The 9,501-nt window shown below is 32.8% G+C and overlaps 1 long non-coding RNA gene across 6 annotated transcripts; it reads right to left on the bottom strand.

The window, feature by feature from the left end:
- Window positions 1-2,169: 2,169 nt before the first annotated feature.
- LOC126683162 (uncharacterized) lies at window positions 2,170-6,689 on the bottom strand. Of its 6 annotated transcripts, none has more exons than XR_007641631.2 (9): window positions 6,515-6,688; window positions 6,354-6,421; window positions 5,543-6,282; window positions 5,362-5,465; window positions 4,626-5,224; window positions 3,859-4,525; window positions 3,632-3,770; window positions 2,688-2,865; window positions 2,170-2,552 (listed from the first exon to the last, which is right to left on the bottom strand). It is a non-coding gene; the product is annotated as an uncharacterized LOC126683162 (long non-coding RNA). The 6 variants fall into 6 exon arrangements; XR_007641632.2 differs by having other exon boundaries at window positions 3,859-4,099; window positions 4,397-4,525; window positions 5,362-6,282; window positions 6,515-6,686; XR_007641630.2 differs by having other exon boundaries at window positions 4,626-4,784; window positions 5,070-5,224; window positions 5,362-6,282; window positions 6,515-6,686.
- Between the last annotated feature and the right edge of the window lie 2,812 nt (window positions 6,690-9,501).

Raw genomic sequence — 9,501 nt, 5'->3', positions numbered from 1 at the left:
AATGTAAGATCTAGAAACCCTAAAAAACAGATTAAATGTTAAAATATTATTACAAGCAAAAAGCATAAGAATCAACAGAGAAAAGTATAAGTTACAATTAATAAGTTTGTCTAATCAAAATCAAACAAAAGTAAACCCTAATTAACTAATAAAATGACAAAAGTAAACCCTAATTAACTAATAAAATGCCAGACTCAAAATAAATTATAACAATCAAACAAAACAATAAAAAATATTTAAGAAAGTGATAATGTCACTAAATCTTTGCATTTTCATGCGGTTTTACAACTGAATTTCCTTTTTTCCTCTTCGAATCATGGCCTGATTCAGATGCCTTCCGTTTCGTTGAAGTTCCAGCCACTGATTTTGTTTTCGTTGACACATTTTCTTTCAGTTCAGATCTATAAGAAGCGGTTTTCGCAGTGACATGACTAGACACCGTTTTCTTCCTCATTTTAGGAGGTTTACGTTTTCCAGCAAGCTCAAAAGCTCGAGTTTGGACCATTAATGGAAAGATCAAAACTCGAATAAAGGAAAGAAAGGTAAAAAAAAAAAAAGGAAAGAATCAGATATATAAATGAATAATAATAGCAATTATAAAGTTTTTAGAAATTCAAAAATGGACACAGCTTGAAGAACGTGAGAGTGGGGAAGAAAGAGTGACATGGCGAAGCAAAAGGAATAAACAGCTACAGCATGTGTTAGTTGACAGTTAGGGGTAAAAGGGTAATGAAAATTAAATAAGGTATAACTGAAAAGTAATTAAAAGAATTGAGGGAATTCTGCACTTTTTTATTTTTTGAATCACTAATGTATACATTTAGGAAATTTGATATATAGGGTATAATTTCCTCTTTGTCCAAATATTGTATAAGGATTTCTATGTTATGAAATGTTCATCAAACACGTTCTACAAAATGTCTCAGCACTCTATTTGGCTATGTAAGAGTCGAATTGCCAGGTACTCTACAGAATATCTCAACTTAAGCCTAATATTTTTGGTGTTTTTTCTCTTTCAATTTAAGTGTAATCTATAAAACGTCTCATCCTGCATCCGCACATTCCCACTTTTTCAATCTTTTCAAGTTTTAGTTCAGCGCTCAATTTGGCCATGTAGGAGTCGAATTGCAAGAAATAAGCTACAACATGAAAAGATTGGTAATATGCGGATGCAAGATGAGACGTTTTATAGATTACACTTAAATTGAAAGAAACAAACACCAAAAGTATTGATGATATATGATAGCATTAACTCTTATATTAATAAATAACCTTTTGATTTATCAAAATATCTGTAAATTAATTTGCTTTTAAATTTTGGTAGAACATTTCTTTCATTTATAGAATCTTATAGATTGGTTTGGCACATTTATAAAATCTTATGACATGTTTAACAATGGTGAAATATTTAATTACTTGAAAACCCTTAATTCCATGTATATGATTTAAATTATTCTTGTTATACATGAAAACCCTTAATTCCATGTATATGATTTAAATTATTCTTGTTATACATTAGTATGGATAAGAAGCCAGCTTGAATTTGATGAACAAACGAGAGACAACGTTTGATAAACTGCAATTATCTAAAGAGAGAACAATCCTGTTAACACAGCCTAATTCTGCAAGTTACTTACTCTCATTTGGACATTTGCAGTCAGTGATAGAGAACCGACCAGAGGCATTACATAAGTTCCGAAATATCAGGATTGAAGAGACGGTAAAAATATCAGAAAAATAAATCACACGAAGGAAAAGAATACCGGATGAGGAGCAACGGAAATTGTCAGATTTATCACAAATATAATATCATTTCAATCCTACACACACAAGTTGGGCTGTAAGCAACTTTATAGCATCGGATCAGGAATTTGGGATAATAAAAGATTTTAAAATGCACCAGCTATAGATACACTGATTTTGAGATGTTTAGATGCGCAAATATGAAAAATTGATTAAGCTTTTATACTACCGATCAAAGGATCGGTGAGTTCTAATATACGGGTCAACTACAAAACCTATTCAGTAAAGCAAAGCATTTAAAACACAATCTTCAATAGAAAAACTATGTAGCACAAGAGTGCAAAAGCCTTAGTTGGGGGCCGGATATTGTGAGCGGGATTACAGAATATAAAATTGACATACACACAAACACCTTTCAAACAAAACTTGAACCAAAAAACAACTACTAAAAGGTCTTAAATCTCATAATTAGCAATACCAAAAGACAAGAAAGGAAAGCTTGATATTGAACACTCATGAGATTATGCAATTCTAAATGGCAGAACAGTTAGACCCTGAAAGCAAAACAGACGAGCATCAATAAAACAAATCATAATACATAGCATATATATTAAGATCACGCACATTAATAACGCGTGCATAGAATTCAATACGTATTTACATTTTGGATAACGAGCATAGACCGACTCTAAACAACCGACTATAAAATGTTGCATCAGACATTACGGCTAATCTTGTAAGGCGGGATACAGGACAGGAATGAAGCAAAGGCGACAGACCATTCCACTTTCAATATATCAAAAGTTGCTCTGCAGGTATAATGAACACAGGATATCAACATCTTGTAAAATTTTCATTTTTTTTCCTATCAGATAAGGTTGCAAATGATCAAAATAGATAAGCAAAAAGAAAAACCATGATGCTTCTTAGCGTAATTAACGTACAAAGCATTCCATTGAATGAAGCCCTCTTCTCTCCTAGAATGCCATTTTTCGGGGTTTTTTACTTCTCCCGCCTCCTGCTACCTACCATTTAGTTCCACCCAACACTCCACAGCAACCAGCACTAGGAGATGGATGCAAATGGATGCAATCCTCTGGTCTTTATTCTTGTCCATACCATCTGAGGCGATAAACAGAATATCAAATGTAACAGATACTAAATAGTCATTCTATGTGGATAGGAAATTATCATGGCAACATCGAGAACAAATTTGAGCACTGTTTCGAAATTAAGTGAATACAAACAAGTGATTCAAACTCAGGGATTTTGATGTTCCATCAAAGATAAAAATCATTTTATCATCATAAAGAACAGCCGCATGGTTACATGTTGGAGACGGTCCTGTTACACAAAAAATATATTGGATTTTTTCACCATTTAAACAAACCTATAGATACTCATTCACTGTTGACACCATTTTTCATCCTGTTATTCAAGGGAGTTACATCCTCTCTTTCTACATTATTCTTTTCCAATCTAATCGCCTTCATCATTGATATGTTTTCAGAAAGAAAACAAAATGGTGTAGACAGAAGCTACATGATAGCTACAAAATTTCATCAGTAAAAAACATAGACCACAAATTTGCATTACTTATTTATGTTCTATAAATCATGTTTTCATCTGAATAACCACAGAGGTTTGATAAAAGGGTATCTTAGTGGATAAGACTTCTCACAGCACCGCACTTCAGAAGGGCTAAATGTTGACATCAATTCCTTTGTTTACATCTATGACCTCCAATTCATTCATTAGTTCATATTAAGCATTTTCTCGGAGCTTAATGATGATCATAATATAAAAATGTCAAGTATGACAAAATAGCAAAACAGATGAACTTATATACAAAAAACTAAAGTTACAGAGAGAGAAGAGACAACTTTACCTTGGTCAAATGATCCATAATGTAGCCCCACAAGTAATTACAACTAAAGCAAATGCCCAAGTTTCGGGACATACTAGCTTATTCAATCCCGATAACGTCAACTTTATTGCAATTCCAAGTGCTTCTCAACACTCATGACCTACCAAAGAAGAACGATTAAACGAATATTGTAAGCAAAGGAACATTAAAGAGGCAAAATGAAGAAAAAGTCTAATAACGATACATACCAATGAAAAACCGACAAGAGAACAAACCCCCATGTAAACCATTTTATTTTATTTCGACAGAGAATTCAATGCGTATTTACATTTGGGATAACGAGCATAGACCGACTCTAAAACAACTGATTATAAAATGTTGCATCAGACTTTACAGCTAAGCTTGTTAGGCATGATAGAAAACGGGAATGAAGCAAAGGCGACGACCATTCCACTTTGAATATATCAAAAGTCAGAGTTTCAGAATGCCCTGCAGGTATAATGAAGCACAGGATATCAACATATTGCAAGAACATGGGTGAATTCTATGTACCAACATACTGAAGAACGTAAAATTTTCTTTTTTTTCCTTTCAATTAAGGTTGCAAATGATCAAAATAGATAAGCAAAAAGAAAAAGCATGATTCAATCCCAACAATGTCAACTTTATTGCAATTCCAAGTGCTATAACACTCATGACCTACCAAACAAGAAAGATTAAACAAATATTGTAAGAAAGGAACACAAAAGAGGCAAAATGAAGAAAAAGTTCAATAACAATACATACAATAAAAAACCGAAAAGAGAACAAAACCCTCCATGTAAACCATTATATGTGTCTGGCCATAATCAGGGATATATTGAAATATCAGTCTAAAGACAGTTGTTATGACCAGAGCCGCATAGAAAAGAAAAGCTGCAAAAAGAAAAAAAAAAGTAGATCATATAATCATTTCTTAAGCTCGTTTGTAAATTATTTTCCATTTTAGCAAAAAAAGATAAGTGTCAACTATTACCAGATTCAGTAGCAAAATCCCAAACTTCTTTCACAGATTCAAATTCACGTTCTAGAGGAGCATGCAAAACAATAGTTGTAGAACCCACAACACAAAGAACACAACCAAGAATTCCAAAAATATGTACTTTCTCATTCAAAATAATATGTGCAAGAGCCGCTGCAAAGAAACAAGAAGATCAGCATGCAATTACAAAATTAAGTTTAATATCATTAGGTGCTTTTATGAAGAACATGCCTGATATAATACTGACAAAATATAACAACAGGATTCCTTTAAAAGGCCTTTCTTTTCATTCACCTATATAGGCACATAATTAAGCTCGCACGAGAACAAAATCATGGCATTTTAATTTCATTAGTCAATAACACACATTTGACTCGAGAAAAAAATGACCTTGTTCTTTGCAGTTCTGCCTTATTAAATAGTACAAGTTTTGCTCACCTCAAAAGGTTTTCGATAGGGCATTCTAATACCAAGGAAAGGAAAAAAAGCACATAGAATGCAGAGAAGTTCATGTCAATTGGATACAGATGCTGAAGCACCGACCAATGCGTTGCTTATTATAGAAAACTCTGGCAGACCTTGATATCGGACGCCTGCAATTATAAAACAAGCAGAGTTGAGCAAGGTGTAATCACCTCCTGCTTTTCATAAAAAAAAAAAAAAACCTCCTGCTTTTCGTCAAAAAAAAAAACCTTCTGCTTTAAATCTGTCGCAGTCTTTTCACAAGTACCTGGACTTTTTGCATATACAACTGTAAGCAAGTTAAATTTCTTCCTTTCACGGCATTCCAGAGACAAGGAAATAAACAGGAAGAGATTCAATGTATCACAGCAACTGCACACATATGCAATAAGAACAAGTCATTGCAGCTATACTTAAAGTAGAAACAACATAAAGTCACAATTGGTTACCATCGCAGAACTTGCCCAATCATATTCTTTGAAAGAAATCTTGCAACTCTGGATTTGTGCCTGGTCAGAAGCTCCTCGAATAGTTGCATTTAAACAAAACCGGTAATCACTACCAGAGACAGAAGTGTACCTGCTTGATATTGCCTATAATATTCTGCGGCCAAAGATCTTACCATATGAAAGAAAACATAACCCTGTGATAAATATAAAAGTGTGTCTATCCACAAGTGACCAATGCTACAGCAGACATTGCATATTCCACTTATATACAAAAAACACACTGCATATTCCACATTTTTAACATTCTCAATAACCCATAGAATACTGTAAACTGAACAACAAGCAAAAATATAAAGTAAAACAACAGAATAAGGAAGAGCATGCCACCATTTCCAGGAATCAAAAGAACAGGAACCCCATTAGGTTGCTGTTCATTGTAATCAATCTTTTTGGCCTTCTAAACTAAAAAATCCACAAAACTATATACAAAATCCTACGCTGAACTACATTTGTGATTCAAGCATTACAAGATAACAGTAAAGAACAAGGAAGAAAATAACAACTATCAGCCCCATGCAACAAACGAACAGTTTATTAGCGGGTTTCGAAATCGTTTTTGGTGCGGTCTTTTTCTTCGCCTTCCCATCTTTCCACTTCTTAGTGGAATCCTTTAGTCTCTTCACTCTACCATCCTTGGCAACACCAGCGATCTGAAAGAACCAATTGCTCTGACCCGAATACTGTAAAGAAGATTTGATCAGGAAATTATAATAAAGAATATCAAAACAAAGAAAATAAAAGAATAGGTTACCATTCTGCAGAAGAATAAACACCATCAGCATAATTCGCCATCACAAACCTTTCTTTCTTTACAGTAAACTGAAGATCAAGAAAAAGAAAACAAAATCTTAAAACAAACCCTAACCCTAACCTGAAATTCTTTTACAAATTAGAAGAAAAATCAATGTATACCTGAAATTTCATGATTATTCAATCTGCGATAAAACCCTAATCCAAACCTTTAATTTGAGTGATCTTCGGGTTTTATGATTCTGTGTTTCTAAAATCGAATACTATATACTATTCGGTGGTTCTCAGTTCTCACTTTGTTTGGTTCGGTTCGATAACCAACCAAAGTGAAGTGACCAATTTTCTTTTCAAATCATAGCAAAACCAAACCAAATTAACCCGAATCCCAAGAAAATTAAAATTTCAAGGCTTAATCCCTGAAAACCCCCCTCACCTTTCAACCCCCTTCATTTGCACCCTCACCTTTTAAAATTATCAAATAGCACCCAAATTACCATATTTGCCCCTTAAAATATTAAATTGACCTCTTTTCACTAGAAAAAATTCAAATCAATACTATATATTTTAATTCATATTCTTATTTCGTATTGTGACAAAGCGAGAGAACCTTCCCCCGGGTAAGAAAGCCTATCGCGTATAAAAAAATGCCTTCCGGGCTGAAGGTAAATAGTTCTTAATGTTTAAATTTCAACAATAAAACCATATTTCCTAAAAAAAATTTTATAAATTACTCAATTTTTCGTCCACTTTTATTTAATTTTACCGTTTTTAATTCCACAAAATTAATTAAATAAAATTAAAAAATTTAATAAGATATTCAACAATTTTTAACAACCGAAAACTGTCACCATATTTTTTCGGCCACCAACACTCCTAATTTTTAATAAAATATTCAATAAAATTAATTAAACTAAATTTTAAAATTATTTAAAAAAAAAGAGAAGACGACCGTTTGGTTGTCTTCTTCGAACAGACCCACCGGTGGGTCTTTTCCCAAAAGAACAAACCCACCACAGTGGGTCTGTTCTGTCGAGAAGACGACAAAACGGTCGTCTTCTCCGGTTAAAAAAATAAAATTTATTTTTAAAAAAATATTTAATTATAATATGTAAAGAAATATATATTAAATATGTATTTAATTTTTGACGAATTATTTTCCGACAATGGATGAATTGTGGTGACCGAAAAATGTGAGTAGTGGTTTTTGGTTGTGTAATTATTTAATGATATTTTTAATTGATTTATATTTAATGTAAAAAAATTTAACTTTTAAAATTTTAGAAAATATGGTTTTAATATTGAAATTTAAATATTAGAGCTATTTAAAATATGAATTAATATAAAGTATCGATTTGAACTTTTTCTAGTGAAAAAGACTAATTTAATACTTTGATGGTGGAATTGAAAAGTCAAAGGTGGTAATTTGGGTGATATTTGGGGATTTTGAAATGTGAGGGTGAAAACAAAGGGGATTGAAAAGCGAGGGGGTTTAAGGGGTTTAGCCAAATTTCAATTTACTTCGGTTCGGTTGATTAATTTAGTTATATTTTAATTGGTTTAATTGCGTCAAAAATCACCAATTTTCGCGTGTTTTTGGTATTTAAGATAATCTTTTTTTACTTGGCATATTTAACATTAACTTTTATTTTTTGACATATTTGTCCACAAAACCATTTTGGACGAAAAACAATATCGTTTTGGATGTAAAACGACACCGTTTTGCATACAAACCAACACAATTTTTTAAAGGAAACGCAACCGTGGACAAATATGCTAAAAATTAAAAGTTTATATTAAGTATGTCACGAAAAAAATTATATTAAATACCAAAAACATGTGAAAATTGGTGATTTTTTGTGAAATTAAGTCATTTTAATTTTGCCACTCTCGTGATATGGATGTTATGACTTTAAATTATCTCTTTAACATTAGAATTAACATCGATATTTTCATACCAAACATCCATAATTTATGACGCATAATATCAAATTTCCCTCAAGTTAGTGTTTGCATACTTCAGCATTATTCATCATATTTTCATTTTTTTATTATTTTTTACTGTTTCTTTCAATTTTAAATGAAAAAAATATTTTTTTTATGAATGAAAATTGTATTAAGAAGCCAAGAAAAAGGCAAGCAACACTCAGAAGCTAAAACGCAACTAAAAAGCGAAACGAATACAAAGCAAAATAATCCAAAAAAAAATACAATCCGGATTTCTAAACAATTCCAAACTAGAATAGGCAAAAGATGAATTCGAGTATTTGTAGTAATTTGTAGCCATAGTGAAGCTATCAAAAACCACATCCTCTACTGAAGTGATCTTCCTTTGAAAAATGCGCAAATTCCTGCTTTTTCAAAGATTCCATATCGCGAACATCCAAATTCCAAACCATAAATCCGCACACGGGCTGTTTTGAAGCATCCAACACCATAGGTGAATAAACTCGTCTAAGCCACGAGGCATCACCCAAAGTAACCTTACCTTCGAGATACTCAAGTTCCAAACGGAGCTAGTAAACGAACAATGCATTAGAATGTGGTCATTAGTTTCCGTATCTCCGCAAATTACACAACCAATTTCAGCATGTGAAATGATTCTCCGGCTAGCAAGGAACTCACGGCTCACAATCCTTCCATGAATGGCAGTCCATGCAAAAAAATTAATTCTTGGAGAAGAAGCTGATTTCCACAGCTTTTTGAAAAAATTATTTGCAAATGCAGTTGCAATTGCTGTCACCTATAACATGCCGACGAAGGAATATGTTGTGAACTGTTGAGACTTGCCATTCCAACGCAGCTCATCTTCATAACCTGCCGTTAGAGTAATCTGGTCAAGAGCAGCTTTGAGAGGTAGCAGATCGTTGGCTTCATTATTCCGCAGCCTGCGATTCCAACTTAAACCCATCGGTTGAACTTCATGGATGGAAAATGATTTTTGTTGAGAAAGTCTATAAAGACTGGGATAAATGATACACGAAGACCTTCCATTAAACCAGCTGTCATTCCAAAACAAAATTTGAATTCCATTATTGACACGGAATGAGTCGTGATTAATAAAAATGGTCCATGAGGATTCGTCAAGAAAGCAAGCATTCCGAATACCTTTCCATATATGAGACATGTAACTATTAACTCTGCTATTAAAA

This window comes from Mercurialis annua, linkage group LG5 (genome assembly GCF_937616625.2).
Source record: "Mercurialis annua linkage group LG5, ddMerAnnu1.2, whole genome shotgun sequence".
Lineage (NCBI taxonomy): Eukaryota > Viridiplantae > Streptophyta > Magnoliopsida > Malpighiales > Euphorbiaceae > Mercurialis > Mercurialis annua.
Note: the sequence above shows the minus strand (reverse complement) of the source record. Positions and strands in the feature narration are given on the sequence as shown.